We start from the raw sequence: 22964 nt of genomic DNA on the forward strand, positions 1-22964 counted from the left end.
CCCTTGTGGTCAGTGGTTAAGCGATCAGCTACTAACCGAGAGGTCAGCAGTTCAAATCCAGCCCCTCTGTGGGAGAAGGATGTGCTGGTCTGCTTCTGTAAAGACTGAAAAAAAAGACTACAGCCTTGAAAACCTGATGGGACAGTTTTACTCTATCTTATAGGGTCACTATGAGTCGAAATGGTCTCCACTGGCAATAGGCTTTTTAGTTTTAATTTAAATATGCACATATCTTACATTTTAAAGACTTGTTTGTATATGTAAGTCAGTAGTTTTCAAAGTGTAGTCCTTGAACCCTTAGGAGTAAAACCTGTTCATATTAATACTAAAATATTATATGCCCTTTTTGCTTTGATGTTTGGATTAAAGATACAAAAGCAATGCTGAGTAAAACAGCTGATATCTTAGCAGGAAATCAAGGCAGTGGCACTGAATTGTCTAGTAGTGTGTATTCTTCTCTGTCATGAATACTTCACGTCATACAGTTAAAAAAAAACCTCATTTTTCCTTCAGATTCTTTTTCAGTACAAATTAAATTTTACTCTACTTGGCTCTAGAGTATCTGTGTGATAAAATGGGTATGTGCTGCAGAGGAAAAGAATTTGTGTGATTGAGTTGCTAGCTCAGCTACCCCCCTCCCCATTTTCATGTAATATCTTCTTTAATTGAAAGAACAACTGAAAAACCATGGTTATTCAGACTTGGGTATTTGACAAGCATTTCTTTGAAAATGAACAAAATGAACTTGTTACTAATAAAATTGGAGCTTTCAGGCAAAAATTAGAATTTGGGGAAATCTGTATGGGCCACCTTGAGCTTGATAGCATTCTAGTAAAGACATTCGTGGTAATAATGATAGTAATAGTGATATTATATAATGAACTGTGTCAACATTTGGAAGAACTGAATAACTCAGTAAACCAACATTTTCCAGATGGCATTATGAAATCACACGTAGGTAAAGATCCCATTCAAAGAGCACATTAGACAAATGGATTTTGTATGTGTGTGTGGTAAAATACGTATAACAAAACATTTGGCATTTCAACCATTTGTATGTGTACAATTCAGTGACATTTATTACATTCACCATGCTGTGCAGTTGTCATCCCTATCCATTTCCAAATTTTTTTATTATCATCCTTAACAGAAACTCCATACTCCTTAAGGAATAACTTTCCATTTTCCCCTCCCACCTGCCCTTAGTAAGCTCTAATAAACATTGATCTCTATGCATAGAGATTTTATATAGGTGGGTCATAAAATATTGTCCAGTAGTGTCTGACTTAGTTCACTCAGTATAATCTTTTCAAGGTTCATCCATGTTTTACCATGTATCAGAACTTCATATTTCTTCATGGCTGAATTACTGCATTGTATGGATTTCCCACATTTTATCCATTCATCTGTTGATGGATACTTAGGTTGTTTCCACTTTTTGGCAGTTGTTAATAATGCTTCCCCCACGTGTCTGTCATTTTGTCGTACTGTGGGGGCTTGCATGTTGCTGTCATGCTGGAAGCTCTGCCACTGGTATTCAGATAACAGCAGGGTCACCCATGGCAGACAGGTTTTAGTGGAGCTTCCAGACTGAGACAGACTAGGAAGAAGGACGTAGTGGTCTATTTCTGAAAAGAATTAGCCAGTGAAAACCTTATGGATAGCAGTGGAACATTGTCAGAGACTGTCCCAGAAGATGAGCTGCCTCCTCAGAGTAGAGTTAACTTAATGATGTGGATCGAGTCAAGATTTTAGAACCTTCATTTCCTGATGTGGCACAACTCAAAATGAGAAGAAACAGCTGTGAACATCCATTAATAATTGGAACCTAGAATGTACAAAGTATGAATCTAGGAAAATTGGAAATCATAAAAAACAAAATAGAACACATAAGCATCAATGTCCTAGGCATTAGTGAGCTGAAAAGGACTGGTATTGGCCATTTTGAATCGGATAGTCATATGGTCTGCTATGCCAGCAGCAACAACCTGAAGAGGAATAGCATTGCATTCATCATCAAAAAACATTTCAGGATCTATCCTGAAGTACAATGCTGTGGGTGATAGGATAATATCCATACGCCTGCAAGGAAGATCAGTTAACGTGACCTACTTTTCAAATTTATGCAGCAACCACTAAGGTCAAAGATGAAGAAATTAAAGATTTTTTACCAACTTCTGCAGTCTCCAATTGATTGAACATGCAATCAGGATGCATTGATAATTACTGGTGATTGGAATGCAAAAGGTGGAAACAAAGAAGGATTGGTTGTTGTAAAATATGGCCTCAGTGATAGAAACGATGCTGGAGATGGCAGGATAGAATTTTGCGAGACCAATGACTTTTTCATTGCAGGTATTTTTTTCGAATAACATAAGTGGCGATTATACACCTGGGCCTCACCAGATGGAATACACAGGAATGAAATCAACTACATCTGTGTAAAGAGATGATGGAGAAGCTCAGTATCATCAGTCAGAACAAGACCAGGGGCCGACTGCAGAACAGACCATCAACTGTTCATATATAAGTTCAAGTTGAAGCCGAAGAAAATAAGAACAAGTCCAAGAGAGCCAAAGTACAGGCTTGAATATATCCCACCTGAATTTAGAGACCATCTCAAGAATAGATTTGACACGTTGAGCACTAATGACCAGACAAGTTGTGGAATGACATCAAGGACATCATACGTGAAAAAAGCAAGAGGTCATTGAAACGACAAGAAAGAAAGAAAAGACCAAAATGGATGTCAAAAGAGACTCTGAAACTTGCTCTTGAACTTCAGGTATCTAAAGCAAATGGAAAAAGTGATGAAGTAAAAGAGCCGAAAAGAAGATTTCAAAGGGTGGCTCCAGAAGACAAAGTAACCTGGAGTTAGGAAACCAAAAGGGAAGAACATGTTGGACGTTTCTCAAGCTGAAAAATCTGAAGAAAAACTTCAAGCCTGGAGATGCCATATTGAAGGCTTCAACAAGGAATATACTAGGTGACACAGGAAGCATCAAAAGACGATGGAAGGAATACACAGAGTCACTATACCAAAAAGAATTGGTCAACAGAACCGATGGTACTGAAGGAAGAGGTTCAAGCTGCACTGAAGGTATTGGCAGAAAAACAAGGCTCCAGGGATTGATGGACTACCAGTTGAGATGTTTCAACAAACAGATGCAGTGCTGCAAGTGCTCACTTGTCTATGCCAAGAAATTTTGGAAGACAGCTTCTTGGCCAGCCAACTGGAAGAGATCGGTATTTGTGCTCCTTCCAAATAAAGGTGATCCAACTGAATGCAGAAATTATGCAACAGTATTATTAATATCACACGCAAGTAAAATTTTGCTGAAAATCATTTAGAATGAGCTGCAGCAGTATATCAACAGGGAACTGCCAGAAATTCAAGCCAGATTCAAAAGACGAGGTGGAAAGAGGGATATCATTGCTGATGGCAGATGAATCTTGGTTGAAGTCAGAGATAACCAGAAAGATGTTTACCTCTGTTTTACATTCACTGAGCAGAGGCATTCGACTGTGTGGATTATGACAAATTATGGATGATTGCCAAGGATGGGGATTCCAGAACACTTAATTGTGCTCATGAGGAATCTGTGCATAGATAAAGAGGCAGTCGTTGGAACTAAACAAGGGGATACTGCATTGTTCAAAGTCAGGAAAGGCGTGTGTCAGGGTTGTATGCTTTCACCATATTTATTCAATCTGTATGCTGAGGAAATAATCCAAAAATATGGACCATATTAAGAAGAATGAGGCAACAGGATTAGAGGAAGACTCGTTAACAACCTGCAATATGCAGATGACAAAACCTTGCTTGCCGAAAGTGAAGAAGACTTGAAGCACTTATTGATGAAGATCAAAGACTACAGTCTTCAGTATGGATTATACCTCAACATAAAGAAAACAAAAATCCTCACAACTGGGCCAGTAAGCAGCATCATCATAAACAGAGAAACAATTGAAGTTGTCAAGGATTTCATTTTACTGGATCCATAATCAACACCCATGGAAGCAGCAGTCAGGAAATCAAAGGACACATTGAGTAAATCTGCTGCAAAAGACCTTTTTAAAGTGTTAAAAAGCAAAGATGTCACCTTGTAGACTAAGGTGGGCCTGACCCAAGCCATGGTGTTTTAAATTGCATCTGCATGCGAAAGCTGAACAGTGAATAGGGAAGACTGAAGAAGAATCAATGCCTTTGAATTAATGGTGTTGGCGAAGAATATTGAGTATACCATGGACTGCCAGAGGAACGAACAAATCTCTCATGGAAGAAGTACAACCAGAGTTCTTCTTGGAAGCAAGGATGGCAAGACTTCTTCTCTCATGCTTTGGATATGTTATCAGGAAGGATCAGTCCCTGGAGAAGGACATCACGCTTGGTAAGGTGGATGGAGGGTCGGTGAAAGAGAGGAAGACCCTCAGCGAGGTGGATTGACACAGTGGCTGCAACAATGGGCTCAAACATAGCAACAATTGTTAGAATGGCACAGGACTACACAATTTTTCATTCTGTTTTCCATAGGGTCACCATTAGTTGGAACCAACTCGATGGCATCTAACAACAACAACAACAATAATAATGCTCCAGTGAACATTGGTAAGCAGGAAACTAAGACCCTGAGTCTTAGGCTGGGTGTTCTAGAGAAGCAAATCCAGTAAAGCGGATAAGTACATATAGAGAGAGATTTGTGTGAAGGAAATAGCTACTGTGGTCGTAGAGGCTGGAACATCCTAAATCCGTGGATCAGGCTGGAGGCTTCTCATGAATCACATAGCGGCAGGGCTGGGGAACCCAAAATGGGCAAGGCAAGATGGCAGGTAAGGTGCTAGCTCAAGTCCCAATAACTGAAGGTCAGACAAACAGGAGCCAGCTGCAGAGTCCAGAATGAGCAAAAGTCCATGAGCCTTGCCAGAAAGTCTACCTATATTGGTTGCAGGCCACACCCCCAAGGAAACTCCCTTTCAACTGATTGGCTACTCACAGCAGATCCCATCATTGAGATGATTACATTATATCAGATCTTATCATGGAAGTGATTACATCATTATATGACTGCCAAACCACTGAGAGTCACGGCCCAATCAATTTGAAACACAACCATAATGATCACACCCTGCGTTCAAGTCTTTTGGGTAGGTATATACCTAATATAGGGTTCCAATTTTTCCATATCCTTGCCAATACTTCTTATCTTCCATTTTTCTGGTAATAGTTATCCTAGTGAGAGTGAAGTGGTATTGTGGTTTTGATTTGCGTTTCCCTAATGATTAATGACGTGTCAAGCATCTTTTTTTCCCTTGTTAAAATATTTTTTTGTTTATTGTACTTTGGGTGAAGATTTACAGAGCGAACTAGTTTCTCATTTAACAATTAATACACATACTGTTCTGTGACATTGGTTGCCAACCCCTCGACACGTCAACACTCTCCCCTTCTCAGTCTTGGGTTCCCCATTACCAGCTTTCCTGTCCCCTGGTGCCTTCTTGTCCTTGCCCCTGGGGTGGCGTGCCCTGTTAAGTCTCCTTTTTTTTTTATGGGCTTGTTTAATCTTTGGCTGATGGGTGAACCTCAGGAATGATGACTTTATTACTGAGCTAAAAGTGTGTCTGGGGCCATACTCTAGGGGTTTCTCCAGTCTCTGTCAGGCCAATAAGTCTGGTCTTTTTTTGTGAGTTAGAATTTTGTTCTGCATTTCTCTCCAACTCTGTCTGGAACCCTCTGTTGTGATCCCTGTCAGAGCAGTTGGTGATGGTAGGCGGGTACCATCTAGTTGTGCTGGACTCAGTCTGGTGGAGGCTGTGGTAGTTGTGTTCCATTAGTTCTTTGAGTTAATCTTTCCCTTGTGTCTTTGGTTTCCTTTATTCTCCCTTGTGTTGAGCATCTTTTTATGTGCTTATTGACTGTTTGTATGTTCTTTAGAGAAATGTCTGTTCAAATCCTTTGCCCATTTTTAAATTTGGTGGTTTGTTTTTTGTTGTTGTAGGGTTTTTTTTTGTTTTGTTTTTTTTAATATTCTGGGTACTAAACCCTTATCAGATACATGGTTCCTAAATATTTTCTCGGATTCTGTAGGTTGTTTCTTAACTTCCTTGATAAAATCCTTTGGAAGATTTTATATTTGGAGAACTGGATTTATCTGTTTTATCTTTTGTTACTAATGCTTTTGGTGTTATATCTTAGAATCCACTGTCGGATACTGGATCCCAAAGCGTGTTTTATTCTTAGCATTTTAAGCTTTTAGTTCTGACATTTAGATCATTGATCTATTTTGAGTTAATTTTCATACATGGTGTGTGGTATGGGTCCAATGTCATTCTTTTGCATTCTTTTTCTCAGCACCATTTATTAAAAACTATTCCCCAATTGAATGCAATTGGCACCTTGTAAAAAAATCAGTTGACCGTAGAAAATGAATTTATTTCTGGACTCCCAATTCTATTTAATTTGTTTATATCTTTGTCATTATACCAGCACCAAATTGTTTTGATTACTGTAGCTTTATACTGGTTTTTGAAATAGAGAAGTTTGAGTCCTCTTTGTTTTTATTTTTCAGGGTTGCTTTGGCTATTCAGAGCCCCTCGCAGTTTCATATGAATTCAAGGATTGAGTTTCCCGTTTCTGCCAAGAAACTGTTGGAATTTGTGTAAGGACTGCATTGAATCTGTTGATTGGTTTGAGTAGTATTGACATTTTAACAATATTAAGAATGTGGAATGTGTTTTCATTTATTTAGGTGTTTAATTTCTTTCAGCAATGTTTTATGGTGTTCAGTTAAAAGTCTTTGTCCTCCCTGGTTAAATTAATTCCTAGGTATTTTATTCTTTTAGATGTTTTTGTCTATAAAATAGTTTTCTTTTTTTCCTTGCCTCTTTAAAATAGTTTTTTTGTTGTTGTTGCTGAGAGTATATGCAGCAAAATATATACCAGTTCAACACTTTCTGCGTGTACAATTTAGTGACACTGATTACATTCTTTGAATTGTACAAGCATTCTCACCCTCTTTTTCTGAGATAATCCTCCCCCATAAGCATAAACCCTAAGACTCCTACATAGTCTTTTGAATCGTGTTGTCAGTTTGATCCCACATAAATAAGTCTTCAAAGAACATAATGCTCAAGGCATTCTTTACTAGTTAAGCTAAAGTATTGTTTGGTTTTAAGAAGACTTCAGGGGATATTTTTGGTTTTAGGTTTAAAGGTTATCTTAGGGTAGTGATTTCAGAAGTTTGTCCATCCCCCATGGCTCCACAAAGTCTGGAGTCTCTGAGATTTGAAGTTGTGTTCTGCATTTTTCCCACTTTTGATCAGAATTCTTCTGTAGAATCTTGGATCAAAATGTTCAGTAATGGTAGTCAGGCACCGTCCAGTTCTTCTGGTTGCCTGGCAAATGAGAGAGTTGTTCATGGACACAATTATCCACGCATTCCATTTCCTCCTCCTGTGCCTGACTCTCCTTCTTCTCTTTCTCCTGGCAAATAGTTACCAGTTGTTGTGCCTTGGATGGCAGATTGCAAGCTTTGAAGACCCCAGCCACTACACAGCAAACAGGAAGGTAGAACAAAAGCACTGAACACAGTATTAGGCCAGTTAACTTGGATGTCACATGAAACCATGACCCTAAACTTCTGAACCAAGGAACCAAATCCCAGGAGGTATTTGGTTGTACAGAAGCAGCCTTAACAGCTCCTCTCTTTTTGTTGTTGTTTTGTTGTTTTTGTAAACATATCTGTTGCACAACTTTTGCCAATTCAGCTTTTTACAGGTGTGCACCTCAGTGACAGCAGTTTCATTAATTGGCTGTGTAACCTTGACTTTAACGAATATAATTTTTCCATCACCGTAACCCAAACCTTGGTTCCTTATAAGCAGTAACCCTCTTTTTTCCCCTGCTTCCTGCCCCAGTAGCCACTAAGGAACTTTGGTCTCTATGCTTTTGCCTTTTCTTATCTTTTTCTGTAAGTGAGGTCATACAATATTTATCTTTTTATGATCGACTTGTTTCAATCAGCATAATGTCTTTAAGCTCCATCCATATTAAAGCATGTATGAAGACTTCATTTCTCTTACTGACTGAATGGTATTCCATTGTATGTATGCACCACATTTTTGTTTATACATTCATCTGTTGATGGGCATTTAAGTTGTTTTGGCTGTTCTAAATAGTGCTGCAATAAACACTGGTGTACAAGTCTCTCTTTGAGTCTCTGTTTTAAAGTCTTTGTGGTATATGCCTAGGGGTGGAATTGCTAGGTTATCTGATAGTGTTTTGAGGAACTGCTACATTGTTTTCCACAGTGGTCCTACCATTTTGCATTCCACCAGCCATGGATAAAGGTTCCAATTTCCCCACATCCTTGCCCTGCCCATATTTGTTACTTTGGCTTTTTTTTTTAAGCCAACCTAAACAAACAAAAACCTGTTGCCTTTGAGTAGATTGCAACTCATTGCAGCCCTATAGGACAAAATAGAATTACCTCATAGGGTTTCCAAGGAGCAATTGGTGGATTCGAACTGCTGACCTTTTGGTGAGCAGCTGAGCTCTTAACCATTATGCCACCATCCTGACGGAAGTGAAGTGCACCCTCACTGTGATTCTGATTTGCATCTCTTGATGACTAATGATGTTGAGTATCTTTTCATGCATTTGTTGACCATTTGAATGTCTTTTTTGGTGAAATGTCTATTCAAGACCTTTGCCCATTTTTTGATTGGGTTTTCTTTTTGTTGTTAGATTGTTGAGACTTTATATGTATTTTGGGTTTTAGATTCTTCTCAAATATATGGCTTCCGAAGATATTGTCCCAGTCGATGGCTTGCCTTTTCACTTTTTGGTAAAGTGTTTTTGATGAACAGAAACCTTTAATTTTTATGAGGTCCCATTTATCTATTTTACCTTTTGCTGTTTGTGTTCTTGTTATTGTTTAGGTAATCCATTGTTCAAAACTAGGCCCAGCAGCATTGCCTCTGCATTTTCTTCTAACAATGTTATGGCTTTAGTTTTCACATTTAGGTTCTTAACTCCATTTTGAATTTGTTTTTGTATATGGTGTGAGGCATGGATCCTGTTTCGTTTTTCTGCATATGGAAATTCAATTTTCCTAACACCATTTATAGAGGAGACTTTTCTTTCCATATCGAATGGAACTTAGTTAGCACCCTTATCCAAAATCAGTTGATCACAGATGTGTGGATTTATTTCTGGACTCTCAGTTCTATCCCATTGATTTGTGTGTCTGTTGTTACACTAGTACCAGACCGTTTTGATTGCTGTAGCTGTATAATATGTTTTCTATTGGTCAAGTTTTGATGTCCTATCAAAGAAGAATATCCACAATCTGAAAAGGCTGTTTCGTGTGAGTAGAGATTTTCTGCATGTTCTTGAATGAAGACAGTTTATTTCAACACATTAAATGAAGAAATGGCTATGAGACACCAACTTTTTTCTTTTCAGACATTAAAGAGTTTTTTAAAAATGTGAAACTGTGCTACTGTTTTCACAAAATTCTTTTGAAGGTAATTCTTTTAATAGAAAATTTATTTCTGTTAATCGGTAAATATTTTATTATGAAATGAATTTGAAAATAGTTTTAAAAAATTTTTAGTTTCAATTTGGAGTACAGTACACATTAGTAGATACAACCCACATGAGCAAACTTCTTTGAGGAACTCAGTAATCTGTACATGTGGAAGGGTCCTCTTAACAACCATTTTTAAACCAGATAGTCTCCTAAGAGTTGTCCCTCAGATACTGTTGAACATCAGTTTGTGTCTCTTGTTAGGCTAGTCTGCCATAGATGAGGCGATTGAATTGGGCTTTGAAGGAAAGTTTTGGCCTTTCATTTAAGACTTGAATATACTTTTAACGTATAAAATACATGACGGAATTTAAATTGATGGTTACATTTTGACTTCATATGGCTAAAGAAAGTGTTACCTGCAGAGCAAATGAGTGGATAATTATATCCGGAAGAAAAAGAAAAGAATTTCAGAAAATGATGAATAAAAAATACTGAACTGTGAACTGCAAGTAATTGTGGAACAAGCATTGTCTGAAACTGTTGGATTCTGGCTCATAGTGACCCTAAGCATTATCTTAATGGGAATCTTAATTAGACAAACAAGATTAGGTTTAGTAAACACCTTAAATGAAAGAGATTGCAAAGTATAAGTGGGGGTACAATCGGAGTATTTTAATTACTGATAACACTACAGATTTACCCAACCATAAAGAAATAGAAGTAATAGTTTATTTGTTTCTATGAACTAACTCTGTGTTTGAGTAAATTGTTGGTAGGTACTATGAAAGTTAATTGTGGGGAACATTTATGAGAACCTTACTGAAGGTAATTTAGAGAAGAGACTTCACAGATTTTTTTTTTTTAATCTGTATAAAGTTAATCAGGATTACCTTGACTTAAGGAGTCCCGATGGTGCAATGGTTAAGGACTCAGCTGCTAGCTAAAAGCAATGAACAATCTGACAAGGAAATTTAGAAAACAATTCCATTTTCAATGATATCTTAAATAATACAATACCAAGGAATTAATTTAACCAGGAAGGTGAAAACAGTGTACGCTGAAAACTGTAGAAAAACATCATTGAAAGAAATTAAAGAAGATCTGAATAAAGGGAAAGACACTTCTTGGATTCGGAGGCTTAATATTGTTAAGATAGAAATACTACCCAAAGTGACCTAGAGATTCAACATGATTCCTATCAAAATGCCAATAGTCTTTATTGCAGAAGTAGAAAAGCCAATCCTCAAATTCATATGGAATTGCAAAGAGCCCCGAATAGCCAAAGCAATCTTGAAAAAGAACAACAAAGTAGGAGGACTCACACTTCTATTTCAAAATATACTATAAAGCTATAGTAATCCCAACAGTCTGGTACCAGCATACAGATAGAGATATAGAGCAACAGGCTAGAATTGGGAGTCCAGAAATAAACGCATGTATCTGTGGGCAACTGGTGTTGAACTAGGGTGCCAAGTCCCTTCAGTGGGGGAAAAAACAGTCTCTTCAGCAAAGATGCTGGGACCGTTGGATCTCTCTATGCACAAGATTGAAGTTTGACTCATAACTCATAGCATATATAAAGATTAAACCAAAATGGATCAATGACTAAGTGTAAAAACTAAAACCATGAAACTCTTAGAATAGGGATAATGCTTCAGGACCTAGTTTTTGACAGTGGATTCTTACATATGACACCAAAAGCATGAACACTAAAAGATAAAATAGATAAATTGGACTTCATCAAAATTAGAAGCTTCTGTGCATCAGAGAAATTTATCAAGGAAGTGAAGAAACAACCTACAGAACAGGAGAAAATATTTGGGAAGCATGTAATATCCAGAATATATATTAAGGCACAGTGGTTAAGAGCTAAGGCTGCTAACCAAAAGGCCGGCCGTTCGAATCCACCACTTTTTGGAAACCCTGTGGGGCAGTTCTACTTTGTCCTATAGAATCGCTATGAGTCAGAATCAACTTGATGGCAACGGGTTTGGGTTTTATCAGTGGTGACTCAGTGGTAAAATTCTGAACCTCGATGTGGGAGACCCCTGTCTGTCAGTGGATATTTGCTGAATATGATGCCGAATAGGTTTCCGTGGAGCTTCCAGACTAAGATGAACTAAGAAGAAAGGCCGGTGGCAATCTTCTTCTGAAAAACCAGCTAATGAAAACCCCATGGATCACAGCGGTCCATTCTGCAGCCGATCATGTGAGTGGTGTAGGACTAGGCAGTATTTTATTCCGTTGTGCATGGGGTCTCCATGAATCAGAGGCGGACTCAACAACAGCTGACAGCAAGAACAACAGCAACAACTCAACAACAAAAAGACGAACAACTCAGTTAAAAAATGGGCAAAGGACTTGACTAGACATTTCACCAAAGAACTATCCAAATGGGCAATAAGCATATGAAAAGATGCTCAAGGGCCATTAGTCATGGTTGTTAGTGGCCATTGAGTCAAGTTGCTAGCATTCCACCCTGACTTGTGGAGACCTCATCCACAACAGAATGAAATGCTGCCTGGTCTTGTGCCGTCCCGTCCCCATGATGAGTTGCAGATCGGCAGGCTTTTCTTCCTAGTCCGTCTTAGTCAGGAAGCTCCACTGAAACGTATTCAGCATCATAGCAACACACAAGCCTCCACTGACAGACAGGTGGTTGCTGCACATGAAGTGCATTGGCCTGGAATCAAACCTGCGTCTCCTGCATGTAGGGCAAGAATTCTACCCCAGAACCGCCACTACCCCCTTATAATGTTTCATGGTATCTTCAGATTTCATGTGCTTGAAATTAAATTTATCGTCTTCCTTTCCCCGAAAATTCTGTTACTCTCTGTGTTTGCCTTGTTGGTGAATGGTGCTATCATCTGCTCAGTTCTAGAAGTCATAAATTCAAAAGTCGTTCTTAACTCCTCCTTCCATCACCCTCCCATAGTCACTTGATTACTAAGTTCTGTTAATTCTGTCTTAATATCCTAGAAATCGTTCCTCTGCTTTCATCCCTTCTGCTATGGTTCAGGTTCTTATTTGAACCATTGACTACTGCATCAGCCTCTTAATTGCCTTTCTGGACTTTAGGCTGACTCTTTGTTCTTTCTTGTTAGTGTATTCAATTATTAATATTTCTGAGATACAAATTTGAAGAGTCACACCCGTGGTTAAAATTTTCGATTATTGGCCATCACCTTCATGATAATAGTGGCATTAAATGTAGCTAAGTGCATAACTTATTGTGGTGCAGTGAATAAATATGGCCCTTGTAGCATGGTCTTTGTAACTCCTACCAAATGACTGGGTGAGACTATGCGAATGAGGTGCTTGTGACCCACCAAAGGGATTGGCAAGTTTGCTAATAATATAAATAAGGTGCATGGCACCTTGTGGGGGTACAACCATGCAGATAGGTGTATGCAGCCCTAATGAGGGGATTGGTCAGTTTTTCCATCTGACTAGGCTTAAAATGAGCCATCCCGGAGGTGGGAAGAGAGGATTTCAACACCACCAGGAAAGAAGAGTCAAGAGTGGAGTGCATCCTTTGGACCCGGGATCCTTGTGGTGAGATCCTCCTAGATTCAGGAGACAGACAGAGAGCTGTGACACCAGAGATGGTGAGAAACAGCTGCAGAGAAATGGTGGCAGCAGAGGCAGCAGAATCAGGAGACTGGCAGGAGACGGCGAAGTGGGCTTCCCAAGCCACAGAGCAAGAGAGTTGAGCACCTTTGGACTGGAGGCTTACTGGCAGAGTGGGGTGCCTCCGGCTACTTATCGGCAGAGCTAAAAGAGCTTTGTAACACTTACCTGAATAGGGCAGAGGCCAAGGGGCCAGAGAAAGATGTGCCTGCAAAGACACTGAGAAGCGGCTGTCCTGATCAAAGAACTGTATCCTGAGCATTCCTGAACCTGAATTGTAACCTGTTACTTCCCTAATAAACTCCATAATTATGAATATTGTCTGTGAGTTCTTTATGGTCATTGCAACAAATTATTAATCCCAGCAGAGGAGTAGAGAGTGCCGTGGGAGGGACGGTTGGTGTCATAATTGGTAAAAAGGTTGAAAGGTGGAGGCATGTCTGATTCCTGCCTTGTAAGAACCAGCGTGGGCTGTTGATTTTGATTCTCCTTTTCGTATGTGAAGTTAGAGGAGGTCAGATGCCTTGCCATGCCATATTTACACTTGTGTTGTCTGATTTTATTCTTTGAACAGTCCTTTGCTACTTTCCTGGTTGCACAGATGAGGAAATTGAGACCTAGATTTAAACCCAGGACTGTCTGTTTTTAGTTTATGCTCTTAGGCACTTTCTTATGCTACTTATGTAGGACATTCCAGACCCCTTGTCTTGTGGCTCTTACCCACTTGCATTTTCTTAAAACATAGTTCCACTACCCACTGCCGTCGAGTCGATTCCGACTCATAGTGACCCTGTAGGACAGAGTAGAACTGCCCCATCAAGTTTCCAAGGAAACATAGTAGGCACTTGGTAAATGTTGAATGAGTGTTAAGCAGTGATGAATAACAGGGGACAGTGAGACTAGCCCAGTGTAGAAAGACATGAAAGAGACATCTGAAGAAAAGGATTCCTCTGGCTGGCCATGTTCATAAACGGTCAGCCTTTGGGTTAAAGCAAAATAGTGAGAGGTAACCGAATGAGGGAAATGAAATCCAGAAGGGGTGATTAAAAGAGAGAAACTTTCTGTTTTTGACTTGAATGAATTGTGTCCTAGGGTTGTAAGAACCTGAAAATGAAGCCTCTAAATACCCTTTTATGTTTTTAGGACTTGTGGAATTAAAGAGAGAGATGCCTGAAAACTAGAGACAGAGAAGAATATTTTTCAGAAAGGGGAAGAAGGAAGACTATAGAGCTTGATATGGTCCTCAGGTGAGAATCTAGAATAAATTACTTAAAGGATAAATTGTTTCCAGGAGAGATGAAGCACTAATCATTAGGAAATAGCCTGAATTCATTAAGAAATAAACAAAACAGCGGAGCCTTCTTTTTGCACATGGAGCCTGTTGTTTTCTGTCCATTGGATGAGATATAAGGTTTACTCATCAAAAGCATAGATGGCACAGATCATGGGAGGGAGAGGGTGTTAGCTAGGACGGGCTAGATTCTGCTGTAGTAATAACCTCAAATTTTGGTGCTTAAAAACAAAAGAGATTTATTTTTTAAATAATATATTTTTGGTGATTCCAATTCAACAGGTTTCACACATACTACTTAATGACATTGGTTACATTCTTGTTTTTCCCCCCTATTTTTTTTTTTTTTTTTTTTTATTATTGCATAGGGTGTATTTGTTTTTACAAAAGTAGAATGACTATAACAACACCGATCTACCATGCCTGATATGGTCACTGTGCCCCATCCATACTTCCTGGGACCACAATATCATTTTTTAAATTTTATGTTGTTGTTGAGAATATATACAGCAAAACATACACCCATTCACCACAATTCAGTAACATTGATTACATTCTTCAAGTTATGTAACTCTTCTCACTCTTCTTTTTGTTTCTGAGTTGTTCCTTCCACATTAACATAAACTCACTGCCCCCTAAAGTTCCTATCTAATCTTTTGAGTTGCTGTTGTTACTTTGATCCCATATAGTCCTTCAAAGAGCACAATGCTCAAAGCAGACATTTTTTTTACTAGTTAAGCTAGACTATTGTTTAGTTTTAGGAAGACTTCAGGAGATTTTTTTTGGTTTAAGGTTTAAAGATTATCTCGGAGCATTAGTTTCAGGGATTCATTCAGCCTCCATGGCTCCAGAATGTCTGGATTCCATGAGAATTTTAAATTCTTTTCTGCATTTTAAATTTTAAATTCTTTGCTGCTAACCAAAATGTCTGTGGTTCAGATCTACCAGGTGGTCCTTGGAAACCGTATGAGGCAGTTCTGCTCTGTCCTATAGGGTCACTATGAGTCAGAATCAACTCGATGGTAACTTTTTTTTTCCTGCATTTACCCTGTTTTGATCAGGATTCTTCTATAGATTTTTTGCTCAAAATGTTTGGTCATAGTAGCTGGGTACCATCCAGTTCTTATGGTCTCATGGCAACCAAAAAAAAAAAAAACAACCCTGATGCCCTCAAGTCTATTCTGACTGATAGCAACCCTGTAGGACAGAGTAGAACTGCCTCATAGGGTTTCCAAGGAGTGGCTGGTAGATTTCAACTGCCAACCTTTTTGGTTAGCAGCTGAGCTCTTAACCACTGCCGCACCAGTTATTCATGGAGCCAATTAGCAACACATTCCATATCTCCTCCTGTTCCTTATTCTCCTTCTTCCTCTGTTGCTCCAGGCGAATAGAGACCAATTGTTGTGCCTTGGATGACCACTTGCAAGCTTTTAAGAACCCAGGCACTATGCAAGGAACCAGGAGGTAGAAAAGAAGCACTAAACATGTTATTAGGCCAATTAACGGCGATGTCGTGTGAAACTGCGACTCATGATGACCCAGTATATGCAGAGTAAAACTGTTCTCCACAGGGTTTTCAAGACTGTGGCCTTTCTGAAGCAGATCACCAGGCCTATCTTTCAAGGTACCTCTGAGTGGGTTTGAACTGCCAGTCTTTCAGTTAGCAGTCAAGCACTTAATCGTTTGCACCACCCAGGGACTCCTGAGACATCGTACCCACTGTTTTTAATGACCTCAGGAGATGGTGAATTTTATCTCTCTGGGTAATCTCTCTGGCATTAACCAGAATTTTTTTTTTTTTTCTTTAGCTTTAAGGCCGTACAACCCACCATACATTGGGCCACCTCACAGGAAACTGATCAAGAGAACAGGAGACATTCAATGAGAGTTTTCTTTCTTGGTGTTTCAGGAGAACTAGAAAGAGTCACAGCCTTTCCTTAATGTTGATGTATTTATTGAGGAGGAAAGAAATTATGTAACAGGGAAGTGCGGGGCACTGTTTGAGAACTTGGTCTTACCTGGCTAGTTATGGAACATTCTTATGCCTTGTTTAAGGATTTCTTTTTTATTTTTCAGGATTTGTTTTCAGGAAGACAGGAGGAAAGGAAGACATCTCAGGATCCCATTTCAAGGGTCCTTTGGCTACATTTCCACTGTCAGAACATTTTCTCCAAGAGTCCTGGGCCAGACACCTGGATTTCCAGATGGGTTTTGTAGTCAAGGAGATTTTAGAGAGGGGAGGTATTCCAGTTATGTAGAAAAGTTCAGTTATCTAAAGAATTTATTTTATAAAATACCATAAATCTTTGTGACCTAAAACAACAGCAATTTATTACTTTTCATGATTTTGTGGACTGACTGGTATCAACTGAGTGGTTTTGTTCCGCATGGTGTAGCTGAGGTCACTCATGGGCTACATTTAGCTGGAAGCCCGGCTGGGACTAGGACATCTAAGATGGCCTCTCATCCTCTAATACCTCTCACCATTTGGCAATGTAGCCCAAGTTTCTTCATACCATGGCATTTAGCTTCCAAGAAGGAATATTTCAAGAGAACAAGCCCCAATATGCAAGCACTAATCAAGCCTCTGCTGGCATCATTTTGCTAATGTCTCATTGGCCAAAGCAAGTCACATGATCAAGTCTAGAGTCAGTGTGGGAGGGGGCTACACAAGGGTGCAAACGCCAGGAGGTTTTGTTCACTGGAGGCCACCACTATAATGATTTACCACAAGTGAGCAGGGCAGTTTTGCACACTGGATCCTCAGTTGTCAGTGCTTAGGTATGGATGCGTAACCTAAGATCTGGTCCTTGACTTTGCAGTTCCAGAAACTCTATGTGACTAGGAGTTCATGCTTAGCCCCGTGCGTTTATCTGAAGTTGCTTTTCATCATCACTCGAAGACGTGAATTTAGGCTGTCATAGTTTTATCTCAAGATTCTGTCGTCTTGGCCACAGATGGTTGAACCAGAGTGGACACCCGACCTATGACTCTGTTGGCTGAGCTGGCCCAATTGGACTTTTTCTTAAGACTCTGGAATGGGAATACTGAGAGACTAAGATCCAAACTGGTGAAGAGATTATAGAAAATCTCGTAGATAGTCTAAAACGAGTTCAGAAATATATCTAAACTCCTGAGATGACTAGAAAATGAGACTGCTAACCATAGTTTAAGTGGTTAAGTGCTATGGCTGCCAACCAAAAGGTCGGCAGTTCGAATCCACCAGGTGCTCCTTGGAAACTCTATGGGGCAGTTCTACTCTGTCCTCTAGGGTCGCTATGAGTCGGAATCGACTCAGCGGCAGTGGTTTTAAACCATAGTTATTAAGAGATTGGCTGCTAACCAAAAGGTTGGCAGTTTGAATCCACCAGCTGCTTCTTGGAAACCCTATGGGCAGTTCTACTTTGTCCTATAGGGTCGCTATGAGTTGGAATCAACTTGATGGCAACAGGTATTCACTAGTGGATATATGTTTCTGCTCATTCTCTTATGCTCCATGACATTATCTAGCTGCAAGGGAGGCTGGGAAATGTCATCTCTAGCTGAGTAGCCATGCACCCAACTACTATGGAAGAAGGAGAAAGTGTATTTTAGTGAAGACTTAGCTGCTGCCTCCTTCCCCCCACCCCCTCCCCACACAGCATAGTGTTCAATTCCTGGTTACCTTTCAGGAGGGAGAAAGACAAGAGTGTATTTACAGGGAGTAAACAGGATGATGAAGGCCTCAAAATCAGGCCATAAACAGATTGGTTAAAAACTTGGGGATGGTTATATTGAATATTTAGGAAACGAAATGGCTGCTTTTGAATGTTTTACGTGCAAAAAGAGATAAATGTTATTCTGTAAAGGCTCCAGGAGTAAATATAATAAGAGGAAGCTAAGCAGTAACCAGTTGCCATCAAGTCAGTTCTTGACTCATGGCTCAGAGAAATGTATTTATGTTCATTATAAGAAAAGAAGATTCTAGCAGAGTTGTCCAGAATGATTTACACCTCAGGTACATTGTGAACTAGAAGAAGACACCAAAAAAAAAACAAAAAAAATTTTTTTTATTGAGTACCTATTATGTGCTCAACACTATTGAGGTTGCTTCCAACCCTGAGAGTCTGTTGCAGCTCCACATACTTTTCTCCAAACCCTATTTTTCGTGACTCACTGACAAGCCTGCAAAGAGCATATATGAGTTAAATTTGTGGGGTAGAACATCCTAGGGGATAAACCCTGGAGGGTGTTGTGTATGTTCAAGTTGTGAGTTCTGTGGTAGATGGAGAAGTTGGCCAGGGTGCAGAAAGAAGGAAGCATATCACTTAGTTATTTTCTGATTCTCAGCAGCAACCTGAGATCTTCCAGAAGGGGTTATATAGTCCTGACCAGCATAGCTTTGTGGCGGCCCTCCTGTCTGCCATATTACCACACTGGTGAGCCCAGAGAATGCTGCCAAGAAGTATGAGAGGGCTGCTTTGAAAGCTCTGTCCAATGTACGAATGTCCATTGTCTTCCATATAGCTCCTGTGGGTACTGGTGGGAGACAAGATGCCTTTCTTGATATGAGTTCCTGGTTGTTTACTGGAGTCGACAAGAGTGTTTTGTCATTCCTTGTACTTCTGGATCCAAAGATATAAGAGAACAGAGGGGCCCCCACATCTGCAATTCACATAAACAAAGTGACAGAGTAACAGGAAATGGGCCAGGGCACAGAAACAAAGACATTCCCCAGAACAATGGGGCAGGTATCAGAAACTAGCCCACGAACTTCTTTAAAGTTGTCTCTCAGAAGCAACCAGATGAAACGAACCCCAGAGACATGCGTCGAACATCCACCTGTGACCCCTGTGTGACCTTTCACCAGGGGCTGTGAAGGGCGGCAGCCGCAGCTGGGGAATCGAACTCAGAGTGAGAGACTGCACAGGCATGACACCCCATAAGTCCTACTATGAATTCCAGAGGCCTGTGGGACAGGAGCCATCTTAGAAAGCAGCTGCGCGTGCACCTTAGGTAGCCTATCCCCACCCAAAACTGGCTAGTTACCGGAAAACCCCGCCTGTGCCTCTGAATAAACATGAATCTTTTTCACACTGAAGTATTTAAAAGCCCGTGCAAGTCCTTCGTTCTGTGAGACGGGCGGTAAGCATTGCCTAGGCCTTCCTTACCTCTGCTTGCAAGCCTCTTCAGTAAAGCTTTGCTGGTGTGCCTTACCTGCTCATTCTTGACCAGTGAGAGGCAAGAACCTTATTTAATTAAAGGCATAGAGACTCTGGCAACAGTTCTGAATCTCCTCAATATTTCTGCTTGTTTCTCTTTAATTGAACACTCACCTCAGTCAATCCTAAGCTCTAATGTTATGCTGGTCTACCAGTGTGGACACTTAAGTGACAAAGTTTTAGGAAGAGACCCTAAAACTTTAAACCTCCTTGAAGCTTGTGATAAACTTTATGTGCCCGCAAGTAAGAATTGCCACACTTCGCTGGGAAGCTGGAGGAGAGCTAAGAGATTGAAGTAGAAATGTATTTGGACATAAAAATATTTTAGTCAAGCTGTGAAGAAGCAGCACAGGGGATGATTTGAGGCCCCTGGAGCCATCAAGTAGCATGATTGGCAATACCGTTTGGAGAACAAGGGTGTTCTGTGTGAACAGTTTCTCACACTTACCCACACTCCACCTTCCAGCCCTGTCTCTGTGTCTTTTAAATCTAGTGCCTCAGATTTAGTCAGATGATAATAGACACTTGTCATGCCTGAGTGAAAGGTTCCAAAGGGAGGTTGGAAGGGTCTTATGACCCTGAGGAAGAAAGGATGTTTACAGTCGAGTTGAACCTATCCACCTAAAGAGCTTTAGCCAGCTTCCTCCCAGTTCGTCTAATGGAAAGCACACTTCATCACAGCAGGTGACAATTTTTTCCCAAAAAAACACAGAAGGTAGACTCAAATGAGAAAGGCATATTCTTTCAATTGACTTCCTAAGGCGCTCTAACCTTTTGTCTTTAGCCTGCTTGTAATAAGTGCCATCAAATTAGCCAAGAATGACTCTATCTGAGCATCCAAGAGTAGGGGCCTATCTAGAAAAATGAGTGCCTATGGCAATTAGTTTTAAATTGCTGAATGATCTCACAGCTGGCAATGGAAACTTCGATGGCCAATAGAAACTGCTCATTAGAGCCCTTCCTCAAGCAGTACTCAGGGTACACGTCCTACTTGTGATACCTTAGTTACACCTCTGTCAAGAGGAGTGAAACCAAAGAGAGTGTGGGTGGGTATGATGTCATTTCTCCTCATAAGGATTATTTCCTTGTTCTAGATTGCAAAAAGTGAAATTATGTTAAAAGATATGAACGTTGTGAAGGACCTTGATACGTGTAGCCGAACTGCCTTCTTGAAAAGTAGTACCAGATCACGACACTGAACTCAAGTTCCTTATAGACCCACTGCTGTCTTTGGACAATTTCTCATAGAAATACACAACGCTAAGGTACTAGGTATAGTACTAGGTATAGTACCTTAGCATTGTGTATTTCTAAAGCTAATACTAGGTATAGTACCTTAGCGTTGTGTATTCCTAAAGCTAACAGCTGTACTATATTCCTGAATCTTACTACCAGCTCCCGTTCTTACAATTTAACTGTAACATTGATACTTAGAACTCTTTGCCCCACTCACTCTAGGGACTGAGTGTACTTGAAAAATTAATTTTAGAGTAAGTCCTTATATGTAAAGCTCCCATTCCAGGATTATACGAGCCTGAATATATACCCACTACACTAGGCATACTCTCCACATGAGCTTGGCACATCCACTGGCAGCATTTTGTTGGAGAAAATAAAGACATGTTCCTAAGGAATCTCAGGGTGCCTCCTACACGTACTTTTAAAAACGTGCTTGTCGTTAAAGTATTTGCATTGTGTGTAGTCCCTTGATGCGGAAATAGACAAAGGAAAAAGGGAGAGAGACTTTGTCACTGTTGTTCATTGCTGTATTTCAGCACGAAAAACAATGCCTGGCACGTAGTAGAAGCTCAATAAATATTTGTTAAATGACTGAGTGAAATTTTCCTTCTTTTGTTGAGAAGTCTCATAGGGCATTTGTTTGGATGGTCTAAGGGTCATAAAAAGGATGCCTTTTGGGGTTTCTTCCTCATCCACTTTTCAGGGAATCAGGCATCCATTTGATACCAGCTGTGCAGTCCCAGGAACCTTGTTTATATAATATGATGTAGCCTTGCTATAGATGATTGGCTCAGATATACTTTCTCTTATTTTGGAATTGCACTAAGAGATTTCTATTTGTGACTGTACTGGTCTTTGGAAAGACCTCTCAGGAAGTGGGAGTGAAGTCATGGTCTCTTCTAGGGTGGAGATGGAGAGCCGAGAAAGGCCATTTGCAGAAAGAGACAACAGAAAGGAGTAAAGGAGAAGTACAGTAAAAATGAGCTTAGATTCCACTGTGTACCCACTACAATTGCTCAAATGAGGGCAGACAATACCAAGTGTTGGTAAAAATATGGAGCAACTGGAACTCACTGCTAGTTGAAATGTAAAGTGGTACAACTACTTTGGAAAACAGCAGCAGTTTCTTACAAACGCACACTTGCCATGTAACGCAGAAACCCTACTCCGTGTATATTCACAACATACAGATTTCGTCCAAGATATATGTGCTGGAATGTTTCCTGAAGCACCATTTTAAATAGTCCCAAATGGGAAACAACTCAAATGCCCAACATTAGCAGTCTGAATAACTAAATTGCGGTATATTCACAGAACGGAATACTCCACAGCGGTAAGAATGAATGAATTACTGTGACATATGGATGACATTAATGAATCTCATAAGTAGAATGCTGAATAAAGAAAGTGTAAAAAACAATCAAAATTAATGTGTGCTGTTAGATGTCAGGACTGTGGCTAGCCTTGGGGAATGATGAGTGGAGGAGTGGGAGCTTCTGAGGTGCTGGCAATGCTCTGTTTCTTGATCTGGTGCTGGTTACATTGCTGTGTTTAGTTTGTGAAAATTTATGGAGCTGTGCACTTAGGATGTGCACTTTCCATATTCATATTTCAGTAAAAAGATTTAGGAAAAATTTTCATCTAAAATTTTAAAAATGAGTCTAGAAACAGAGATGAATGCCTGCTAATGTCAGCAGCATTCCTTAGATTCCATGAGAAACCTGAACTGTTGTTTAAAATTCCTTTTCTGGATGTAAGGTATCTTGTCTGGGTTTCTTCAGTCTGGGTATCCAGCCATTGATTCCCAAGCCTCTTCCACTGGACGGAAGCTCTCCTAGTGACATAGATTTTTGGCCCACAAATATCCCTTTCCCCTCCCCCATCCTGGCCATCTTCGAAAGTAGATGAATCTGTTCTCTGCAGGAAATTAAGTACATATTCATCAAATAAACAATTTGCAGATGTTTAGTCTAAACTAACCCACCAAATCTGCTTCCCAGAAAGGAAGCAGCATTTCCTATCTGCCTGGGATGAAAGATGGAGAATGCTGGCATCCAGATCACCAGCCAACAG

General features: G+C 40.0%; 1 long non-coding RNA gene across 3 annotated transcripts in view; it reads left to right on the top strand.

The window, feature by feature from the left end:
* The window catches only part of LOC126068359 (uncharacterized), a 43754-nt gene extending 21965 nt beyond the window's left edge, over positions 1 to 21789 (top strand). For 2 of the 3 annotated variants that reach the window (XR_007515626.1, XR_007515628.1), the window contains 5 exons: positions 6567 to 6656; positions 14304 to 14407; positions 15835 to 15915; positions 16023 to 16075; positions 16260 to 21789. This is a non-coding gene — a long non-coding RNA (uncharacterized LOC126068359). The remainder of the gene's footprint in view (positions 1 to 6566; positions 6657 to 14303; positions 14408 to 15834; positions 15916 to 16022; positions 16076 to 16259) is intronic. The other variant, XR_007515627.1, reaches the window with a different exon arrangement.
* Positions 21790 to 22964: the final 1175 nt, after the last annotated feature.

Source organism: Elephas maximus, chromosome 27, assembly GCF_024166365.1.
Source record: "Elephas maximus indicus isolate mEleMax1 chromosome 27, mEleMax1 primary haplotype, whole genome shotgun sequence".
Lineage (NCBI taxonomy): Eukaryota > Metazoa > Chordata > Mammalia > Proboscidea > Elephantidae > Elephas > Elephas maximus.